This window comes from Macrobrachium nipponense, chromosome 6, assembly GCF_015104395.2.
Source record: "Macrobrachium nipponense isolate FS-2020 chromosome 6, ASM1510439v2, whole genome shotgun sequence".
In the NCBI taxonomy this organism is placed as follows: Eukaryota; Metazoa; Arthropoda; class Malacostraca; order Decapoda; family Palaemonidae; genus Macrobrachium; species Macrobrachium nipponense.
The window spans coordinates 2,721,779-2,746,778 of record NC_061108.1 but is presented as its reverse complement, the minus strand read 5'-3'; positions in this window follow the sequence as shown (position 1 = coordinate 2,746,778).

Below are 25,000 nucleotides of genomic sequence, written 5' to 3'. Positions count from 1 at the left end.
GGAGTTTGGAATAGAAAAATGCGCCTTAGTCAACATACAAAAGGGCAAAGTAACAAGAACTGGAGGGATAAAGCTACCAGATGGGAGCAACATCAAACACATAGATGAGACAGGATACAAATACCTGGGAATAATGGAAGGAGGGGATATAAAACACCAAGAGATGAAGGACACGATCAGGAAAGAATATATGCAGAGACCCAAGGCGATACTCAAGTCCAAACTCAACGCCGGAAATATGATAAAAGCCATAAACACATGGGCAGTGCCAGTAATTAGATACAGCGCAGGAATAGTGGAATGGACGAAGGCAGAACTCCGCAGCATAGATCAGAAAACCAGGAAACATATGACAATACACAAAGCACTACACCCAAGAGCAAATACGGACAGACTATACATAACACGAAAGGAAGGAGGGAGAGGACTACTAAGTATAGAGGACTGCGTCAACATCGAGAACAGAGCACTGGGGCAATATCTGAAAACCAGTGAAGACGAGTGGCTAAAGAGTGCATGGGAATAAGGACTAATAAAAGTAGACGAAGACCCAAAAATATACAGAGATAGGAGAATGACTAACAGAACAGAGGACTGGCACAACAAACCAATGCACGGACAATTCATGAGACAGACTAAAGAACTAGCCAGCGATGACACGTGGCAATGGCTACAGAGGGGAGAGCTAAAGAAGGAAACTGAAGGAATGATAACAGCGGCACAAGATCAGGCCCTAAGAACCAGATATGTTCAAAGAACGATAGACGGAAATAACATCTCTCCCATATGTAGGAAGTGCAATACGAAAAATGAAACCATAAACCACATAGCAAGTGAATGCCCGGCACTTGCACAGAACCAGTACAAAAAGAGGCATTATTCAGTGGCAAAAGCCCTCCACTGGAGCCTGTGCAAGAAACATCAGCTACCTTGCAGTAATAAGTGGTACGAGCACCAACCTGAGGGAGTGATGGAAAACGATCAGGCAAAGATCCTCTGGGGGACTATGGTATCAGGACGGATAGGGTGATACGGTGCAGAACAGCCAGACGTGACTTTGATTGACAAAAGTCAAGAGAAAGTATCACTCATTTTTGATGTCGCAATACCATGGGACACCAGAGTCGAAGAGAAAGAGAGGGAAATAATGGATAAGTATCAAGATCTGAAAATAGAAATAAGAAGGATATGGGATATGCCAGTGGAAATTGTACCCATAATCACAGGAACACTAGGCACGATCCCAAGATCCCTGAAAAGGAATCTAGAAAAACTAGACGCTGAAGTAGCTCCAGGACTCATGCAGAAGAGTGTGATCCTAGAAACGGCGCACATAGTAAGAAAAGTGATGGACTCATAAGGAGGCAGGATGCACCCGGAACCCCACACTATAAATACCACCCAGTCGAATTGGAGGACTGTGATAGAGCAAAAAAAAAAAAAATAAATAATAATAATAATAATAATAATAATAATGTGGATCGAACATTTTTTTCAGCTAATGGGAAAAATGTCAAATTTCTCATTTTTAGTCCTTAAAAGAATAAGGTAACATAATCTGGCTTTTTAAATATATGCATGTATATACATACATATATATTAATATATATATATATATATATATATATATATATATATATATATGTATATATATATATACATAGAATGAGGAACTTTTAACTAATCTTGGCAGATTTAGAATCTGCCATTCTTATTCTGAAGCTCAATCCACATACATTTCGAGAGATCTGTGGCTTGTACGAGAGAGTTTTGCCCGTGGTCTCTTAAACTGATAATTTTTAAAACGAAATAGGGCCGGTTTTTAAAAACGTTCTTCAGACTAAAGAAAAATGAGTTTCAGTCAGATCACAGAAGCTTTCAAAAGAGGTTATCTGCCAGTTTTAAACTCTTCTCATTTGGTCAGATGTAAGTTGGAAGTATTGATGAAAAAAAATAAATGCTGCAGACAGATCAGAATCTGTTAAAAGAGGTCATCTGCCATTTTTAAATCTCACTTATGTCAGAAGCCAGCTCATTTCATAGATATTATTCAATGAAACGGGAAGAAGACGCTATGTAAATGAATTGAAAGGTTGTAAGAAAAAGTCATTCATTATACAAAAAATAAATAAATAAATAGATAGAGCTTCAGTCAGATCAGAATCTGTCAAAAGAATTCTTCTGCCATCTTGAAATCTGCTCATTCATGTCAGAAGCCAGCTCATTTCAAAGGATATTCAAATGTGAAGAAATCAGTATGTAAGTATATTTAAGAATTGTATAAAAAAATAATAAAAAGTGCCATTCATCATAGTACATCGCTCACCTGAATGCAAAAGATTCTGTAAATATAATTAAGAATTGTAAAAAAGAAAATAAAAAAAGCCATTCATTATATACCGGTCACCTGAATGCAAAAGGTTCTGTAAATATAATGAAGAATTGTAAAAAAGAAAATAAAAAAAGTCATTCATTATACACCGCTCACCTGAAAGCAAAACATTCTGTAAATATATTTAAGAATTGTAAAAAAGACAAAAAAAGTCATTCATTATACACCGCTCACCCGAATGCATAAGATCCTGTAAATGTATTTAAGAATTAAAAAATAAAAAAAAAAGGCCATTCATTATACACCGCTCACCTGAATGCAAGAGATTCATTGGCGAACAGACAAAAAACGGCCTGTGATTGACTTTTCCCCAGGTGGGTCGGTGGAATGTGGGTCATCAATTCATCAGGATACGGAGAGAGAGAGAGAGAGAGGAGAGAGAGAGAGAGAGAGAGAGAGAGAGAGAGAGAGAGAGAGACCCATTGTTCGAAGTCTCGCAGTCCCCGGGCGCTGTTAGGATCTACTCGGGGAAATAACATTTGGAACAGAGGACCTATATATATATATATATATATATATATATATATATATATATATATATATATATATATATATATATATATATATATATATATTATTATTATTATTATTATTATTATATTATTATGATTATTATTATTATATTATTATTAAAGTCCTTCGTGAAAAGGACCTCCCTCCCTTCAATTTTCGGATGTTGTTTTTCTAAGACCGCCGAGTTTGAAGGTGATACGCCAGGTTGTTTTTCAGGAGAGAGAGAGAGAGAGAGAGAGAGAGAGAGAGAGAGAGAGAGAGAGAGAGAGAGACTGACTTACCATGAAACTAGGTATTAAAGGATATTCTTTGAAGAACTCATTTCGTTTCTGAACTAAATTCAATTGTCATTTTAAATTGTACGTCATATGGTCGCCAGTTATGAAATATTCATTCTCCGTCCGTACAGATCAACTTCAGTGATGATTGTATAAACATTATATAACCGTCGTAGATGTTATTCACATCTTGAAATCTGAAAGGAATTTGGTTTAAGAATTAAGAAACCTTTGGTATTGACCTTAAGAAAGTTATTTCAGCGGAAGCTGAATACCCAGGTACACGCTTGCTCTTGAGCCAAGGTATTTCATTATTAAAGGTTTAATTTGGAGTGGTGGGGGGAGAATGTTGGATGTGACCACGAATGTTTTTGACACCGGAGCTAGATGAAAAGAAAATGAGATTAATATGCATGGATGAGTTGGACGAAGAGAGGCTTAGGGTAAGGAGTCTCGGAGAGAGAGAGAGAGAGAAGAGAGAGAGAGAGAGAGAGAGAGAGAGAGAGAGAGAGAGAGAGAACGGATGATGAAATAGTATTGAAGTAAAAAGGTTATAATCTACAGCTAAGAAATTAGTTTGAACTACAGTAGCAATGCAGAATGGAAGAGAAAAGGAATAAAACAACAGAATAACAGAAATGTTATAAATTTGAAATAGAAAAAAAAGTTGTTAAATACGACAAACAACTGCATCCAAGAGGAAGAAAAAGATGCAAATGCTTCATCGGGAGAGATGTTCTTTGCAACAGAACGCACCGGTTTTGTGTTGTCGATGGAATTAGTATTGTCAAGTGCTTTTGAAACGTGGACGATGCGAAGCAGCAAAAACTGACTTGCAAGAGGTCAAGTGGTCAACGACGACATTGTCGACTGAGATTCCAGAACCTGCTTGTGGAAAATTATTGATTGAGTGATTGTATACGTACGTTCTGCGTGGAGTGAATTTATACATTATTACAGTTGGTAGAACACTTACTAACCCTATTTATTGAGCGCCTCAGTGGCATGATCGGTTTGGTCTTGGCCTGCCACCTCGGTGGTCGCGAGTTCGATTCTCGGCCATTTCATTGAGGGGTCAGAGATGTGTGTTTTTGGTGATAGAAGTTTACTCTCCGACGTGGTTCGGAATTCACGTAAAGCCGTTGGACCCGTTACTGAATGACGACTGGTTCCGTGCAACGTAAAAACACCATACAAACAAAAATAAAACCCTATTTTTATCTTCAGTTTCTCTACAACCCGTTATCAGTCTTATTTTAAGAAAGATCTTTCGCATTCACAATTGACATAGGATCCCCGATCCTAAAGGGGATCAGGGATCCTATGCCAATGTGCAGTAAATGTGCCTCGCTGGCGAAGTTCTCTGTTCCAGAGATCCTTTATTCCTCTCACCATCGGACTCTGGAATGGTTGTGCAATTGGGATTTCGAAAGTTCAATGCATTGCTACCCCCAATGCAACTCTTCATGTTTTTTTAAGTAATTTATTTACTTTTTATATTTATTTATTTGTTAAATTATTCTTTTCTGATAACTGATCACCTCTCTCATTATTTCCCTTTATAAACTTACCGGTAATTCACTGGACCATAAGATTCCAACAATCATTTACCTGACCCATGAATACTGTTCAGATTGAATTCCAGATCTGGAATTTAATCGTGTCGTGGGCAATTTTCTTTTAACCAAAATGAATTGTTGCTTGGAAATTTATTCCAATTCTATTTTAAGTGACGATCGGCGACTTTACCACCTGTTGGTATTCATAGGGATTTGTAGATATTTTCTCCAAGTTTCATTTGATAATCTTATTGTTGTCGATTATGGATTTAATGCTGTACTTATATCTAAAGAATTTCCTCCTGTGCAGTATGAATGTCGTGGACAATATATTGTGGGTTTTCAAGAACGAACTACAGGGCATGACCGGACCTCCAGCTTACTCGTGATACATGCAAGATTTTCCCCTCACGCATATGTGGCAAAATCTATATTCCTAACTTTTAACGTAAATTAAAACGTGCTACAATCTACGGTCAAATAGAGCCTTGTTTTACTAAAGTGAATTAAAATGAATATGCGATATTTTATTAGAAATAATACTTCTGTACTGTTTAAGATACGCATTATTTATTTTTTACATTTTCATTCTAATAAGTAAATCATAAATATCCTATCCTAAAATTCCTATATCTTTAACTCAACGCGAAACACCTTTTTTCGGACCCTTTTAGGCTCAGCCTTAGACCATTCTTACCCCCACGACAACAACAAAAACAACAAAGTAGTTTGTAGGCTTACTGCCCGAGTAAGCGAAAATCCTTTCGTATTATGTAGTGTTAGAAATGGAGTTCTGTTTTTTCTTGGTTAATTTTTCACTTTAGGATCAACAGAATGTCTCCGAGGGCTTTGTAAGACTCCCAGGAGTCTTATCTTACTCGTTGCATCTCATTGATTATCTGTAAGGAATTGTATTTTCATTATTAAGTTACATTACATTTTGAAAGCTATTCTCCTCTCTCTCTCTCTCTCTCTCTCTCTCTCTCTCTCTCTCTCTCTTCAGCCACCACGTTGCTCCTTAATGAGCTGAAAACTTCCCGCATGCATATATTGAGTTATTGACTACGAATTTCCCCAGGGATATCGGAAAATATCAGACGAAATCAGACGACCCCCTCTCGATTTACAATCTCTGAATATTAGAGATGTTTGCGCATGGCAACGAGAGGTTTGTGCCGTCGCTGACGGATCCGACGAACAAACAAAGACAGAAACAATTCCGGAACAAACAATGTTCGGACTGGAAGGCACACAAACGAGAGAGCGTCGTAGTATACGTTCGCCAAAATCAGGTGGTTTTAAGGAATGAAACGTGAAGAGATGTTCTCTCTCACGCCCGAATTGCTTTTCTGGAGGGGAAATGCAGAAATTGGGGCAGTACTGGCTCTAGAAATATGTGTGTGTATATATATATATATATCTATATATATATATATATATATATATATATATATATATCTATATATATATATATATATGATTATAATCACTTTAGCACGTGATTCGTTTATCACACATATCCACAGGTGAAAAATAAGAGACAGGGTGTAGTAGGTCCTGACCGGTTTCGCCTTTATTTTCAAGCCATTGAAAATAAAGCCGAAACCGGTCAGGACCTACACCCTTTCTCTTATTTTTCACCTGTGGATAGTGTGTGATATGTATGTATTGTATATAATATAATATATATATATATATATATATATATATATATAAATATTAACTTATATATATATATACATACATAGCCTTATACTGTACGAAGGAGCATTTCCCCTTCCTAATATCACAGCCTCCCGAAAAAACAAAGTTATAATTAGGCGCCATTATCCCTACACTAATTTCGAGATGCAGATTACGTCGCTTCCTATTTGAATATTTCATCTTGGTTGTCGAGAAGTCCTTGACATTCCTTGACTTGTGACTCCGGGAAACATGTCGGTTTAATAATGCATGAGAGAGACGGTTGACCTCAGTCAGAGGTCACCCTCAAGGCTGAGCAGAGCGACTATACGCATACACGTTTGGGTGGTGAAGATGTGCTATAGGAGTTATATGAAATTCTCGTGGATATATATATTGTTATCTGATTGACCACTAGTTCTAGGAAGAGTGGCTGGCGTATGTGCCAGTTCATAATCCATTGACATCATGTTCTCAGCTTCCTGAAAGGCGTTTTGACATTTATTCTTACTATATTTAAGTTCTCTGCAACGAAAAAGTACGATCGAAAAGTGCTTCAAAATATCACCATCTCCTTAAAGTATCCTTTTACTGTGCCTCCGTTCGTATTATCATTCTTCTATCTTACTAGTGCAGCTGCGAGGTTTTCCTCCTGTTACACATCTAATTTTTTTTTTTTTTTACCCTCTTGGCCTTTAGCCTAAATCTTGTATTCCAATTCGCCTGAGGGTATCACTGGCGGCATACTGCTCTTGTCTTCTGGCCTGCAGTAGAGCCACTCAGATACTTACTCAGCAATCAGAGCCAATTCAAGATCTTTGTCGAGTGATCACAGAAGTCAAGTGCTATTTGCATCCCGGGAGAAAGAGTTCAGTGGTTATTCTTTGCATGGCATTTATGATTCAAGCACTGGATCGTCCTTTTCGATATCATGCAGTTGTTAAGTTGCAACATTACAGCCCAGAGGATTCTAGTTATTATTTAGTGAAAAGGGTCAGTTTCTCAATCAAGTGTCCATATCTCGGTTAAAAGGGTCCATTTCTCAGTCAAAAGGGTCTATTTTTCAGTTAAAATGGTCCATATCACAGTCAAAAGTCCATTTCTCAGTCAAAAGTCCAGTTCTCTGTCAGAATGGTCCATTTCTCAGCCAAAGATCCATTTCACAGTCAAAATGGTCGATTTCACAGTCAATAAGGTCCATTCTCAGCCAAAATGGTCCATTTCTCAGTCAAAAAGATCCATTTCTCAGTCAAAATTGTCCATTGCTCAGTCAAAAATGTCCATTTCTCGGTCAAAAGGGTCAATTTCTCAGTCAAAAAGGTCTATTTCTCAGTCAAGAGAGTCAATTTCTCAGTCAAAGGTCCATTTCTCTGTCAAAGGGTCCATTTCTCAGTCAATAGGGTCAATTTCTCAGTCTAAAAGGTTTATTTCTCAGTGAAAAGGGCCAATTTCTCAGTCAAAAAGGTCCATTTCTCAGTCAAAAGGGTCCATTGCTCAGTCAAAAATGTCCATTTCTCGGTCAAAAGGGTCAATTTTTCAGTCAAAAAGGTCTATTTCTCAGTCAAGAGGGCCAATTTCTCAGTCGAAGGTCCATTTCTCTGTCAAAGGGTCCATTTTTCAGTCAATAGGGTCAATTTCTCAGTCAAAAAAGTCTATTTCTCAGTGAAAAGGGTCAATTTCTCAGTCAAAAGGGTCCATTTCTCAGTCAAAGGTCCATTTCTCTGTCAAAGGGTCAATTTCTCAGTCAAAAGGCCTATTTCTCAGTCAAAAGGGTCCATTTCTCAGTCAAAGGTCCATTTCTCAGTCAAAAGGGTTAATTTTTCAGTGGAAAGGGTCTGTTTCTCTGTCATAAAGGTCCATTTCACTGTCGAAAGTGTCTATTTCTCAGGCAAAATGGTACATTTCTCAGTTAAAACGGCCAGTTTCTCAGTCAAAGGTCCATATCACAGTCAAAGGTCCATTTCTCAGTTAAAGGTCCATTTCACATTCAAAAAGGTCTATTTCTCAGTCAAAAGGGCCAATTTCTCAGTCAAAAGGGTCCATTTCTCAGTCAAAAGGGCCAGTTTCTCAGTCAAAAGGGTCCATTTCTCTGTCAAAGGTCCATTCCAGTCAAAAGTGTCTGTTACTAAGTCGAAAAGGGCAATATCAGTGACGAGACCTCTTACTTCGCTGTGGGTACACAGAGAAGAATGCATAACACAGTATAGCGTTAAAACCAAATGTGAACTACTGAACGTAGTTGGTTCTCATGTAATTGGTTTCAAAGGGAAATCACGGAGTGTTTTCATTGATCTGTTGTTGGGAATTTTATTTTAATGGACTGATTTTGAGAATGAATTTTGTGCTCGGGTATTACTGTTGTTTCTGTACATTTTTGTTAGAATACGGGTGATTTTTCAACGAATAAATGATGATATTAAAAACATTTAGTCATTTGAATAGTGAACTTTCTTAACCCTTTGATGAAGCTGGTATAAAGTAGATATATATAAGACCGAGGAGAAAGAGGTATATTTAGAAGAAAAGAAAGAAAGAACCATAAATGGCAGATGAAATGCGTTGGGAAACTAGTTAAATTAAGTCTTCCAATGAAAACTGAATAGATTAGGACAGGTTTAGCAATTGTCGTAACAACGACAGGAGACTCAGAGATAGAGCCCCATTAGTGTAGGATAATGCTGTTCTGTATTGTCGGAGTTGAGCATCTCAAGAGAGACAGTTGAATGGATCATTGTTAACTGATCTCAATCTGAGGGTGGAAGTCTTCTTAACTGATTGTGGGGGATGTGCATGAAAGATATCAGGGCAATAAACGAAGAAAGAATTTTTAAGAGTTCCTCGAGAGATGTTTTTGATAATGGGGCTGACTAGAACAAAGACAGTCTGAAGTTAGGAAGATGTGAATGGACTCGGTTCTTTGCTTAGGTAGGTCAGTGGAGGTGGGGTGAGCTGGCCTTAGCAGAGACGTAAGAACACACGGTTTGATATGTATGTGTTCTGATCAAAGTTTGAGAACAAGGGGAATATGTCATTTGGTTTATATGGTCATAGTAAATTCTGTTCACATTTTAACAACATTATTAACATTTTCTTCCTCCCCCCTCCCAAATTTTTGTTTATTTATTTTTTTCATTTTTGCTTTAACAGATAATAATCATATATACCTCCAGCTACTTATTTTCTCACCATATTCATTATCTTCTTCTCCCATCCGTTCTGTAACTACATTTGAAATAGCAAATTAATTTCTTCGCCTTTTCCTCCTTCCAAAGTAGACTTTTAAATGTTTATATCTTCAGAAAACATGTATTTACAAAACTCGAGGCCATTTTTAAACATATTTTCACAGTCTTCTCTCCTTTTACAACTAGCTTCAAGAATTCTATCCTTACTTGATACGCCATATCCATCATTCATTCTCGTTCTCCAAACCCAGGCCTCCGTAGGGGGCTAGTGCCGTCAGTGCACCTCACGCGTTGTGCTGTAGGAATCACTCAAGGTTCTTTGCAGCGTCCCTTCGGCCCCTAGCTGCAACACCTTTCATTCCTTTTACTGCTCCTCCGTTCGTATTCTCTTCCATCTTGCTATCCACCCTCTCCTAACAGTTGTTTGATAGTGCATCTGCGAGGTTTTCCTCCTGTGACACCTGTCGAGCCTTTTGACTGTCAATTGGCCTGAAGAGAAAACGAGTCGTCTGCCAGTTAGTGGTATTTCGTCCTAGTGAGGAGTTCACCAATCCTTCACTAGCAGCCATTGGCACTTACTCTAGAGCAGTGTTTCTTAACCTTTCTTGTGCAGCGGACCCTTTTTATTAAAATTACTCGTGTATCGGACCCCTTGTTGTGATAATTTTCCTCTTGGGTTTAAAAGTGTTTTCAGGGTATAATAGTACTAAAAATGCTACTGAATATATTTATTAATGGCTTCTCCTCAAAATAAATGTTTACATTTTACTTAATATAACTTTCACAACAATTTTGCAATTTTGCACACACATTTTAGTGAACTTAACAGCAACGCTTCCTCCTCACATTATCTTGAGGACCCCTTGGAACATTCCACTGACCCCTGGGGTCTGTGGACCACACTTTAAGAAACACGCTCTAGAACAACAGCGTAGGGCTAGTAGCGTTTATTACCACAGCAGGTTGCAATCGTGGACGTTTTAATAAGAATTTCTATCTTTCCTGTTTTATGCTTATTAAAGTACAAAGTTTGTCACTGTTCTTGAATTGATTATAGCTCAGCAAGCCATCATTTTCTGCGGCAACAACAATCAAATTCCCTGGAATCATTTAAGACTTTAGGGATTGGCCAGATTTCTTGGGGGTGATTTCAAGAAATGCCCTCAAAAATAAAAGATGAGGACTCGAAGGCAAAGGATTGGAATGGAATGTAAAATTTAGCCCAAAGCCCGAGCGCTAGGACTTATGAGGTTATTCAACGCTGAAAGGGAGAAATGAGTGTAATATAGTTTGAAAGGCGTAACAGGAGGAAAACCTCAAAGCAGTTGCACTATGAAACAATTGTCAGGAGACGGTGGGAAGTAAGATGAAAGATAGAGAATATGAACGTTGGTACAGGCATATGAGAATGAAAAGGGTTGCAGCAGCTAGGCACCCGCAAAGAACCTTGAGTAACGCCTATAGCGCACCGCGTGACGTCACTACCATCCCACGAGGTTGAAGGGAAAGGGCAATAACAATAAAGCAAGCGTAGGGGACGCCCAACTCTTCCCTTCTTTTCTAAAAACAAAAAAACAAAAAAGTAAAAAAATAAAACTTTTATGATATAGATACACCATTCGTTGCCCGGTTCTCGTTAGAGCATTGTCCCTCGAGCGATATGGAATATGGTAGTATCGGGTAATCTGCTCTGATTTTTTCTTTCTCTTCCTAAATTTTTTTTTTATTTCGTTCAAATATTCTTTCTTTCGTTCCTGTAGAATAGCAAATTGTAATGTGCTTATGTATGTTAGGTTCAGTGAATGGGGATTGAGTTAATAATATATTCAGAATCAAAGTAATTCGAGTGTTCCAGGTATAAATGCTCATTTTAATTTGGGCCATTTTCGTGAGAGAAAATGAAAACGCTTTCATAACTGGCGACCCTTTCATGCTTCAAGAATTAGAATCGTGAAAATGATTTTCACAGCCTCACCAGATCTTGAATCGTCATTAACCTGAATTGAGATGCTAAGAGTTGTGGTTTTTTAGTTGTCTGTGAAAGAAAAAAATTTAAGTGGCTATTTGTCCGTCCGTCCTCAATTTTTATGTCCGCCCTCAGATCGTAAAAGCTATACTGAGGCTAGAGTCTTGCAAATTGGCATGTTGATCGTCCACGCTCTAATCATCAAATTGCAGCCATCTAGCCTCAGTAGTTTCCATTTTATGCAAGGTTGAAGTTAGTCATAATCGTACCTTTGGCAGTGTTGTAGATACCAGCGACATAGGCCACTGCCAGATAGAAAACCTCGACGCATTTCTTACTTGTTATCTATTTGTTTTGCCTTTTATTCGCCCTCTTTTAAAAGATGTAATTCCCCCCCATCGTATCAGTGATCCGTTTTCGTTCTTCAACGAGGAGATCTGGTTAAGACGTCAGAGATTTTATGGGTTCAAGTGCGAGCCTTGTTAGGGGCAATTTGTACCTCTTTACTTCAACATCTCGAGTCTGTGTGTCTGAGCCTTAAGAATGTTAGAGTTGACTTCTCATGGCTGGGTGGGACGAACAGAATTCACTCGTAAGGCTGCGTTTGCTTTTGTTAGTTTCATGAAATGAGAGTTATACTTTGATTGGTAAGGTAATAAGTCATATGGGATAATGCATTCTAAATTGCATACGGCACACTAGGCTTCATTTGAAATATCAGTTATAATAAACAGTAACTACTTACAATGATATTGAAAGTTATATGCAGAATATATTCTGAACTTTAAACTAGTTAGAAAGCGTATATTAGTGTGTGGTTCAGAGAAAGGAATGTAAGAAGCAGCAGTGACCGTCACGTTGATCCTTTCCCTGTGGAAGTAGGGATGAAACAGTCGTGCAGAAAACATCCGCAAAATTTAAGCCACTTCACATAGGCTGTACTTAACACGCTTTTTTCTCTCTCTCCATGACGATGCCTATTTGCTTCATCTGTACAGCGCACTCTCTCTCTCTCTCTCTCTCTCTCTCTCTCTTCTCTCTCTCTCTCTCTATATATATATATATTAATATATATATATATATATATATATATATGTGTGTGTGTGTGTGTGTGTGTGTATATACACACACACACACACACACACACACGTATATACACACGTGCATATCTACATCCACGATGAGAGAGGGGGCCTTCTATTACCACAGCAAAAATAAAATTAATTAAAAAAAACATGATAAAATTTGACAAGAATAAAAAAAATGGAGAAAGCTTATACAAACGCTAGATATATTTTGGCACTTCCACCCCCCCCCCCCCCTTGCCCCCTCCCCCCGAGTACGCCTTTCCTGCATGTTTAATATACAAGGAAATTTCTTCAGGCTTCTCGATGAAAGGAATCAGTGTGTTTCGCAGAAAGTTGCGAAATTGGGGGCGAGGGGAGTACTTTTTTTTTTTCCTCGGGTAAACTCACTGGTTCGAGAGTTCGTACACACACACACACACACACACAAACCCTCTTTCGGCATTGTACCAATATTATTTTTGCAAATAAAAGCAATGAAGAAAGCAAATGGCGCAGTCAACTGCACTTTGATTTGTATACTAAAGTCACTTCAGTAAGCCTCTTTCATTTGAATGGTATCTGTCATTTTAATTTAGCTTGCTGTCCAACTCCCTTTATCGAGCTAATCTACACATAAGAATAACCGTTATTAACAGTTAAATGTACTCAATTTAAATTCGGTGGGTCCTCTGTTCTTGGTCGGGTTTTCTTGGTGGTACTTGAAGTCCTTGAAGTGGGACTTGCTGCCTCGACATTCTCTTCTTGTTTTGCAGTCATTTTTAACGACATGTTTTGTTGTTATAAGAAAAGAATGCCAGTGTTGTATATTTATGATTTATATTTTCCTGAGTTATCTCGATAGACGCCTGATATTTCCTTGAATTATACTAATATCCTGATATTTCCCTGAAGTATGCTCATAGACGATTGATATTTTACTGAATCATCCTGATATTTCCCTGAATTGCCCGGTAGACGCCTGATATTTCCTTAGATTATCCTGATATTTCCATATTTCCCTAAATTATCCTGATATTTCCCTAAATTATCCTGATATTCTGATGGACGCTTGATATTTCTGATGATAGACGCTTGATATTTCCCTAAATTATCCTGATATCCTGATAGACGCTTGATATCTCCCTAAATTATTCTTATATTCTGATAGAGGCATGAAATTTCCTTAAATTAACCTGATAGATGCTTTAAATTTCCCTAAATTATTCCAATAGACGCAGCGTTTTTGCCCCCGAAAATTTCACGCCTTCGCGACTCTGTATTTAATGACGGCAAATCTCTGAAGAAAGGCTTCCACTGTTTTCATACACTCGAGGAGAGGAGTCAGAAAGACCGAGTGGGAATTTTAGAAAAATAAATAAATAAATAAAAAATGATATTCGGATCCGAAATCCTGGTTTGTAAGGGAATAGAAAGGAGACGGAAATTCGTATTCAGTGTGTCGGAAACGGGCGCGCAGGAGCCTTGGGCGACTTGGTATATTTTCACGCCCCATTTTTTTCCCGCTTTCTCGGGGAGTATGCCTACAAACTACTTTGTTGTTGTTGTTTGGGAGTATAGGGAAGGTCTATGAAAAAGCCTATAAAAAAAGGTCTGAAAAAGGTGTTTCGAGTCGACTTAAAGACACATGAATTTTAGGAAACGATATTTATGATTTATTTCTTAAAATGAAAATGTAAGGAATAAATAATGTGCATGTTGAAAAGTACAAAAAATAATTATTTCTAATGATATACTGTATAGCGTATTTATTTTAATTTTCGTTGGTGAAACAAGGCTCTTTTTGACCGAAGATTTTAGCACGTTTTGATTGACGTTAAAAGTTAGGAATATAATGTTTACAACTTATGCGTTAGGGAAAAAAAACTAGCACGTCCCCAAGTAAGCTGGAGGTCGGATCACGCCTCGTTATTATGATGGCTTTTCCTCACCTGTCCTCGGGGGTGTTTTCACATCGTCTTATTATTCTTCCTCTGTGTCCTTCGTTAGCGTTCTTTCGACGGTTGATTACCTTCCCCCCCCTACCCACCCACCACCCTTTTCTCTCTCTCTCTCTCTCTCTCTCTCTCTCTCTCTCTCCAGACCTGAGATCTGAGACCCCAATTCAACTCTTGATAACCACTGCTTATCATACATAATTGCTGAAAATCTAGTCGAAATTCATATTATAAAAATAAATTAATTTCATGCAACGTTTCTATTTGCTATCAAAATATTTAAGGAAATTGAGGTATGTGGTAGTCCAGATACCTTTCATCCCATTATTATTATTATTTTTTTTTTTTTTTTTTTTTTTTGCTCTGTCACAGTCCTCCAATTTGACTGGGTGGTATTTATAGTGTGGGGTTCCGGGCTGCATCCTGCCTCCTTAGGAGTCCATCACTTCTCTTACTATGTGCGCCGTTTCTAGGATCACACTCTTTTGCATGAGTCCTGGAGCTACTTCAGCCTCTAGTTTTTCCAGATTCCTTTTCAGGGATCTTGGGATCGTGCCTAGTGCTCCTATGATTATGGGTACGATTTCCACTGGCATATCCCATATCCTTCTTATTTCTATTTTCAGATCTTTATTCTTATCCATTTTTCCCTCTCTTTCTCTTCAACTCTGGTGTCCCATGGTATTTTGACATCAATGAGTGATACTTTCTTCTTGACTTTATCAATCAACGTCACGTCTAGTTTATTTGCACGTATCACCCTATCGTTCTGATACCATACTCCCAGAGGATCTTTGCCTGATCAGTTTTTCTATCACTCCCTCAGGTTGGTGCTCGTACCACTTATTACTGCAAAGGTAGCTGATGTTTCTTGCACAGGCTCCAGTGGAGGGCTTTTTGCCACTGAATTCATGCCTCTTTTTGTACTGGTTCTGTTGCAAGTGCCGGACATTTGCATGCTATGTGGTTTATGGTTTCATTTTTCGTATTGCACTTCTACATATGGGAGAGATGTTATTTCCGTCCATCGTTATTTGAACATATCTGGTTCTTAGGGCCTGATCTTGTGCCGCTGTTATCATTCCTTCAGTTTCCTTCTTTAGCTCTCCCCTCTGTAGCCATTGCCAATTGTCATCGCTGGCTAGTTCTTTAGTCTGTCATGCATTGTCCGTGCATTGGTTTGTTGTGCAGTCCTCTGTTTCTGTTCTGTCATTTCTCCTGTCTCTGTATATTTCTGGGTCTTCATCTACTTTTATTAGTCCTTCTTCCACGCACTCTTTCAGCCACTCGTCTTCACTGGTTCTCAGATATTGCCCCAGTGCTCTGTTCTCGATGTTGACGCAGTCCTCTATACTTAGTAGTCCCCTCCCTCCTTCCTTTCATGTTATGTATAGTCTGTCCCGTATTTGCTCGTTGGGTGTAGTTGGCTTTGTTGCGTATTGTCATATGTTTCCTGGTTTTCTGATCTATGCTGCGGAGTTCTGCCTTCGTCCATTCCACTATTCCTGCGCTGTATCTGATTACTGGCACTGCCCATGTGTTTTATGGCTTTTATCATATTTCCGCCGCCATTGAGTTTTGACTTGAGTATCGCCTTGAGTCTCTGCATATATTCTTTCCTGATCGTGTCCTTCATCTCTTGGTGTTTTATATCCCCTCCTTCCATTATTCCCAGGTATTTTGTTAAGACTGTCTCATACTATGTGGGTTTTGATTTTGCTTCCCCATCTGGTAGCTTTATAATCCCAAATTTATCCTTCATTTCTTCGTTACTTGGTTAACTTTGTGTTTGTGCCTTTTTTTGTATGTTGACTAAGGCGCATTTTTTCTATTCCAAACTCCATCCTGATGTCCCCAGATACATCCTTACAGTCTGGATTAGGGTATCTATTTCCTTGATGCTCTTACCATACAGCATGATGTCGTCCATGAACATCAGATGGTTGATTCTGTGCCTCTTTTCTTGAGTTGGTACCGGACGCCCATCCATCTTCTGTAGTACTTTTGTCATGGGAATCATGGCTACTACGAAGAGTAGTGGGGACAGTGAGTCGCCCTGGAAGATCCCTCTCTGATATTAACTCTGCTAGTCTTATTCCAGAGCTTGTAAAAGTATTGTATTCCAGTTGCGCATTGTATTTTTGAGGAAGATGATGGTGTTTTCCTCTGCCCCAATATATTTTCAGCAGGCATTCTATTAGCCATGTGTGTGGTATCAACGTCGAAGGGCTTCCTTATAGTCTATCCATGCCATGCTTAGGTTGGTTTTCCTTCTCCTACTGTTCTTCATTACCATTTTGTCTATCAGGAGCTGGTCTTTTGTGCCCCTACACTTCCTTCTGCAGCCTTTCTGTTGTCTCCTCTAGGTAATTGTATAGCCTTTCACTGATGATACCTGTTAGTAACTTCCACATTATTGGTAGGCAGGTGATAGGCCTGTAGTTACTGGCTATATTTCCCTTACTCTTGTCTTTTTGTACTAAGGATATTCTTCCTGTGGTCATCCATTTGGGTGCATGGTGATTTGAGATACGATGCTGGAGTTGTTCTGCTATTCGTGGGTGTGTAGGGCCTTGAAATTTTTTGATCCAGTATCCATGGACTTCATCGGGACCTGGGGGCTTTCCAATTTGGCATTTTCTTTAGTTGGTGTCTGACTGTCAGACTGTGTCCTGTCGTGATGTCTGTGAATCTTTGTTTTATTCTCCTTGTTTCTTATTCCTTGGACTTCCTGGAGCCATGTTGCATGTTTTGTTGTGTGATACCGGATTGCTCCATATGTTTTCCCAGAGTCTTCTTACTTGGTTCGGCTTCAGGAATTTCTTGGTGGTTGTCTTCCCTTTTAGTTGGCTGTATAGTCTTTTCTGGTTGGTTCCGAATAGTTTGTTCTGTTGGTATCACTTATTCCTGTTCATGTACCGTTGGATCTTATGTGCTTTGGCCTTAAGCCTCTGTTTTACATCTTCTATTGTGTGTTTAGTCCCCATCTCTTGTACTTTGTATTTCTCGTTGAGTTCCTCCCTTGTTTTCTTGCTTCTTAGCCTTTTTTCTGCCATCTCTTTCAGTTTACTCAAGTCAGAATCTCATCACCATGATTTGCTTTTCCAGGCGCCTTTTCCAAGGAGGTTGCTGTTTTGGTTTCTGTTGGGTTGGTGTGCTGGTGGTGTTGGTGTTCGAATCCCCATCAGTTCTGCTACTAATCTTGCTCCTGCATATGTCAAGTTATTTGTTTCTGTGATACTGGTGGTGTGTATTATGCCTATTATTCCATTGACCTCACTTGTTTTCTCCCTTAATTTCTTGTGTGGATATCGTCTCTCAGTTCGTCTTCGTGTAATTCGTTGTCGTGTGACATTTCCTTTCCAGTTCTTCTCTTTCTGTTGGGGAGAGCCTGTTCTTTTTCTTTATGTTCCTTACTTGGTCTGCCAGCCTCTGCTTTGTTTGGGGGTGTTATTCCTCTCATTCCAGATGTTGACCAACTTTCTTCTATATCCTCTCTCTGTCGGGTTGCTTCTGATGTAGCATCTCCATCTTTCCTTATTTTCTTCTCTTTGTCCATTTCTTCCTTGGTGTTTGTTTCTGTAGCTCCAATATCAGGCTTGTTGGTTACTGTCGTTGTGGTGGTCAGTTGCTGGATGACGACCTCCAAGTACCTGACCGTCTTCCCCTTCAATTGGGTTGAATACCTGGCTGCCGGACGAAGGTCCTCTGTTGCCAGAGGTTCCATTTACGTCGTTGTCGTTTATTCCTTCATTTCTTAACATCATTGCCTGAGTTTGTTGCTATTTAACCCATAGCTGGACCCTACCCCCATCAGGGATAGGTACTCATTTACAGCTGAGTAGACTAGGGAAATTATGGTAAAAGATCCTTTCCCCAAGGAATCAACGCCAGAGGTGAGCGGTCACCCATCCAGCGACTGACCAGCCCCAATGTTGCTTAACCAGTCCATTGACGACCTAACCACTCTGCCACGGCACCACATTATTATTATTATTATTATTATTATTATTATTATTATTATTATTATTATTATTTTGGTTTATCACAGTCCTCCAATTCGACTGGGGGCTAGGGGGGTATATAGTATGGGGTTCCAGGTTGCATCCTGCCTCTTTAGGAGAGAGAAAGAGAGAGAGAATTGTATAAGCAAGAATTGTACAAGCAATAATAAATCAAATGACTCGACCGAATTTACCATGCCCGTTGGTGCGGTTTTGTTCGCCAGTATAAGCAACAACGAGAAAGCCGTTTATCAGAAAAATAGAGAAGACCTCTCTACAAGATTAATAGTGCTGAAGCAGCAATCATTTTTAACAAAACATATTATTATTATTTTTTTTTTTCCTTTTCTTTTTTGCTCTATCACAGTCCTCCAATTCGACTGGGTGGTATTTATAGTGTGGGGTTCCGGGTTGCATCCTGCCTCCTTAGGAGTCCATCACTTTTCTTACTATGTGTGCCGTTTCTAGGATCACACTCTTCTGCATGAGTCCTGGAGCTACTTCAGCCTCTAGTTTTTCTAGATTCCTTTTCAGGGATCTTGGGATCGTGCCTAGTGCTCCTATGATTATGGGTTCGATTTCCACTGGCATATCCCATATCCTTCTTATTTCTATTTTCAGATCTTGATACTTATCCATTTTTTCCCTCTCTAAGGCTCTAACTTTCAACTCTGGTGTCCCATGGTATTGCGGACATCAATGAGTGATACTCTCTTCTTATTTTGTCAATCAACGTCACGTCTGGTCTATTTGCACGTATCACCCTATCGTTCTGATATCATAGTCCAGAGGATCTTTGCCTGATCGTTTTCTATCAACTCCTTCAGGTTGGTGCTCGTACCACTTATTACTGCAAGGTAGCTGATGTTTCTTGCACAGGCTCCAGTGGAGGGCTTTTGCCACTGAATCATGCCTCTTTTTGTACTGGTTCTGTGCAAGTGCCGGGCATTCGCTTGCTATGTGGTTTATGGTTTCATTTTTCGTATTGCACTTCCTACATATGGGAGAGATGTTATTTCCGTCTATCGTTCTTTGAACATATCTGTTCTTAGGGCCTGATCTTGTGCCGCTGTTATCATTCCTTCAGTTTCCTTCTTTAGCTCTCCCCTCTGTAGCCATTGCCAATTGTCATCGCTGGCTAGTTCTTTAGTCTGGTCTCATGTATTGTCCATGCATTGGTTTGTTGTGCCAGTCCCCTCTGTTCTGTCTGTCTTTCCTCCTGTCTCTGTACATTTCTGGGTCTTCGTCTACTTTTATTAGTCCTTCTCCCATGCACTCTTTAGCCACTCGTCTTCACTGGTTTTCAGATATTTGCCCCAGTGCTCTGTTTTTCGATGGTGACGCAGTCCTCTATACTTAGTAGTCCCTCTCCCTCCTTCCTTTCGTGTTATGTATAGTCTGTCCGTATTTGCTCTTGGGTGTAGTGCTTTGTGTATTGTCATATGTTTCCTGGTTTTCCTGATTTATGCTGCAGAGTTTTGCCTTCGTCCATTCGACTATTCCTGCGCTGTATCTGATTACTGGCACTGCCCATCCCGTGTTTATGGCTTTTATCTATATTTCCGGCGTTGAGTTTTGACTTGAGTATCGCCTTGAGTCTCTGCATATATTCTTTCCCTGATCGTGTCCTTCATTTCTTGGTGTTTTATATCCCCTCCTTCCATTATTCCCAGGTATTTGTATCCTGTCTCATCTATGTTTTGTTTTGATGTTGCTCCCATCTGGTAGCTTTATCCCTTCAGTTCTCGTTGCTTTGCCTTTTTGTATGTTGACTAAGGCGCATTTTTTCTATTCCAAACTCCATCCTGATGTCCCCAGATACAATCCTTACAGTCTGGATTAGGGTATCTATTTCCTTGATGCTCTTACCATACAGCTTGATGTCGTCCATGAACATCAGATGGTTGATTCTGTTGCCTCTTTTCTTTAGTTGGTACCCGGCATCCATCTTCTGTAGTACTTTTGTCATGGGAATCATGGCTACTACGAAGAGTAGTGGGGACAGTGAGTCGCCCTGGAAGATCCCTCTCCTGATATTAAACCTGCTGCTAGTCTTATTCCCAGAGCTTGTAAGTATTGTATTCCAGTTGCGCATTGTATTTTTGAGAAGCTGAATGGTATTTTCCTCTGCCCCATATCTATTTTCAGGCATTCTATTAGCCATGTGTGTGGTATCATGTCGAAGGCTTTCTTATAGTCTATCCATGCCATGCTTAGGTTGGTTTTCCCTTTTCTCCTACTGATCTTCATTACCATTTTGTCTATCAGGAGTTGGTCTTTTGTGCCCCTACACTTCCTTCTGCAGCCTTTCTGTTGGTGGGGGATGTGTTTGTCTCCTCTAGGTAGTCGTATACCTTTCACTGATGATACCTGTTAGTAACTTCCACATTATTGGTAGGCAGGTGATAGGCCTGTAGTTACTGGCTATATTTTCCCTTACTCTTGTCTTTTTGTACTAGGATGTTCTTCCTGTGGTCATCCATTTGGGTGCTTGGTGATTTGAGATACAATGCTGGAGTTGTTCTGCTATTCGTGGGTGTAGGGCCTTGAAGTTTTTGAGCCAGTATCCATGGACTTCATCGGGACCTGGGGCTTTCCAGTTTGGCATTTTCTTTAGTTGGTGTCTGACTGTGTCTGTCGTGATGTCTGTGAATCTTTGTTTTATTCTCCCTGTTTCTTCTTCCTTGACTTCCTGGAGCCATGTTGCGTGTTTATTGTGTGATACCTGGTTGCTCCATATGTTTTTCCCAGAGTCTCTTACTTGGTTCGGCTTCAGGAATTTCTGGGTGGTTGTCCTTCCCCTCTTGTTGGCTTTATTATTTATTATTATTATTATTATTATTTTTTTCTTGTGCTTCCTCTCTTAATGGAGACAAATCATCTCCCCCTTTCCCGAGACACAAGGTAATTCATTCGCATTAATATCCTCTCTCTCTCTCTCTCTCTCTCTCTCTCTCTCTCTCTCTCTCTCTTCTCTCTCTCTTCTCTCCTTTTACGCATGTAATTCCTGTTCCAGTCGAGGGCGTTGGAGTTTTTTAATGGCCCCAGTAATGCCGCTCTTGATGGCTTTAATTAATCGACGTTTCTGTTTTGTTTTTGCTCTTTTGGAACCCGGTGTTTTAATACTTGTGTTGTTGTGGTACTTACTTCGTGACGATTCCAACAACATCACGCTTTTTATTTTATTAGTTGCAAGGTGTGAGATGTTCTTAGGATGATTCTCATGAACAAGCAGTTGTAGATGATACCTTTCATTTGGATTATTATTATTATTATTATTATTATTATTATTATTATTATTATTATTGTTATTATTATTATTCAAAAGATGATCCCTATTCATATGGAACAAGCCCACCACAGTGGCCATTGACGAGCAGAAGTTCCAGAAGACTGCTGGGCCTTGACCCAGGCTGACAACCTACACATCTCGTTTAAAATGGGCCACAGATAGGGCTGAAAGTACTCGAGTGTGGGAGTAAAATTAAATGTAAATACTTAGAAGTAACAAGTTACAAAGTGATTTTGGGTGGGTTCGTTTTCAATCTCAGAAGAAAACTGAAAGAAGTTTTTGTTTGGTTTATTATTATTATTATTATTATTATTATTATTATTATTATTATTATTATTATTATTATTATATTCAGAAGAGATCCCTATTCATATGGAACAAGCCCACCACAGTGGCCATTGACTTGAAATTGAAGCTTCCAAAGATTATTATTATTATTATTATTATTATTATTATTATTATTATTATTATTATTATTATTATTAAGAAGATGATCCCTATTCATATGGAACAAGCTCACCACAGTGGCCATTGACTTGAAATTGAAGCTTCCAAAGATTATTATTATTTTTATTATTATTCAGATGATGAATCCTATTCATATGGAACAAGATCTATTCATATGGAACAGAATCCATTGACTTAAAATTCGAGCCTCCAAAGTATATGGTGTACATTCCAAATACAGAAAGAAGAGATCATTTACTGGAAAACCAGATAAATTCACAAATAAATAAATAAATGAATAAATAAATCAATAAATGTTTACAACTTATGTGTGAGGGGAAAATCATGCACGCGTCTCGAGTTAGATGGAGGTTGGATCACGCCTTGTTTGCCTTTTTCTTTTTTCTCTGCTTCCATTCACAAGCACTAGGGTCGTCTATCAAACTTGGAGAAAGGTTACGCCCATCTTTTTCTTGTCTCAAAGTTTTGCGTAAAACAGTCTGCTCAAATAATTATTAATAGTTATCTAGAGACTCCATAGCTGTATGATATTCCTATTTCTCTCTCTCTCTCTCTCTCTCTCTCTCTCTCTCTCTCTCTCTCTCTCTCTCTCTCTCTCTCTCTCTCGTGTCTGAGCTCTGGTGTAGAGGTGAATCACCGTATTGAAATACGCGCAATTTCCTTCCTCTGAATATACGTATAATTTGGGGGCCCCTTTTATAATCTTTTAAAGAGGTTCTTCCCTTAGATATTAAGTTGTGTTTGTGTCCATTCACGGAGAGGAAGCAATTAGTTCTCTTTGGGGAATGTTGAAAGACTGTCTTCGAAAATTATATATACCGTTCGTCTTATTCAGGAGGTTGTGTGGGATTTATACTCATGAAATGTGAAATTTATTTTTATTTTTTTTATTTATACAGCTTTCCACTAGATAGTTATTTCTGCAATTTTATCACAGTTTGATATTTATATGTTCAGAATAAAATTGAAACAACCAGAGAATCTCTCTCTCTCTCTCTCTCTCTCTCTCTCTCTCTCTCTCGTTGTGGAAGTATATCTGAATTGCCTATTTCCAGAAGTTTTAGTACAGGCTCCTTGTTAGTGTAGTATGGAATTTCTCTCTCTCTCTCTCTCTCTCTCTCTCTCTCTCTCTCTCTCTCTCTCTCTCTCTCTCTCATTATAGAAGTATATATGAAATGCTTACTTCCAAAAGTTTTAATTCAAGTTCCCTGTTAGTGGAGTAGTGAATTGTCCCCCCCTCTCTCTCTCTCTCTCTCTCTCTCTCTCTCTCTCCTCTCTCTCTCTCTCTCTCTCTCTCAATGCTTATTCGGGGAACAAAATAACGAAGATAGAAAAGAGAGTTTCTCGCAGTTAGGAGCTCAAGTGAGAGTTACTGGAAGAAAGTCAGGCTTCGTAGGTTTAGAAGCAACAGATACTTTCTTATTATTGTCAGTGAAATGATGTGTTTGGGCAGTCGAGTAGTCTGCATTATTTGTGAAAAATATAAGAGTAATTGTAGGAATGTTTCTGAAATATGACGGATAAGTAAGTCATTAAATACGTCTTCTTTTGTAGCTGTATTATCTTCCATTCAAGCCCGTCTCTGGTGCAGAAAAAAACTAGCTTTTGACAAAACATTCATTTCCCCTTAGAGGGGGTCGTGTCGTCAGGATACCGCAGGCGGTGCACTGTAGGAATGACTTAAGGTTCCTTATAGCGTCCCTTCGGCCCCTAGCCGCAACCCCTTTCATGCCTTTTTACTGTGCCTTCTTTCATATTCTCTTTCTTCCATCCTACTTTCCTCAACCGTAGTGCAACTGCTTTGAGGTTTTCAACCTGATACACACCTTTCAAATCTTCTGCTGACAGTTTCCTTTTCAGCGCTGAATGAACTCATATAGGTCCCAGCGCTTGGCCTTTGGCCTAAATTGTATATTCTTTTCTGGTCTACAAATTTTCATTTGTTTTTTTTTATATAATTTTTAGGGTTGATATTCAGGGTTCAGGGCATTTTTTTTATATAATTTTTGGGGTTGATACGCAGGTTTCAGGCATAGCTTGTTTTACAAATTAGCTCATCTTTCCCTTTTTGTGTAAAAGGATTTTGTCTTTCCCTATTTGTGTAACATTATTTTGTCTCCCTCTTTGTTCAAATTATTTTATCTTCCCTTTTTGTGTAAAATTATTTTATCCTTCCCTTTTTGTGTAAAATTATTTTATCTTTTTCCCTTTTTGTGTAAAATTATTTAATCTTTCTCCCTTTTTGTGTCAAATTATTTTATCTTTCACTTTTTGTGTAAAATTATTTTGATCTTTCCCTTTTTTGTGTAAAATTATTTAATCTTTCTCCCTTTTTGTGTCAAACTTATTTTTATCTTTCACTTTTTTTTGTGTCAAATTATTTTGTTTATCTTTCCCTTTTTGTGTAAAATTATTTAATCTTTCTCCCTTTTTTGTGTCAAATTATTTTATCTTTCACTTTTTGTGTCAAATTATTTTATCTTTCCTTTTTGTGTAAAATTATTTAATCTTTCTCCCTTTTTGTGTAAAATTATTTTATCTTTCACTTTTGTGTTCAAATTATTTTATCTTTCCCTTTTTGTGTAAAATTATTTAATCTTTCTCCCTTTTTGTGTAAAATTATTTTATCTTCCCTTTT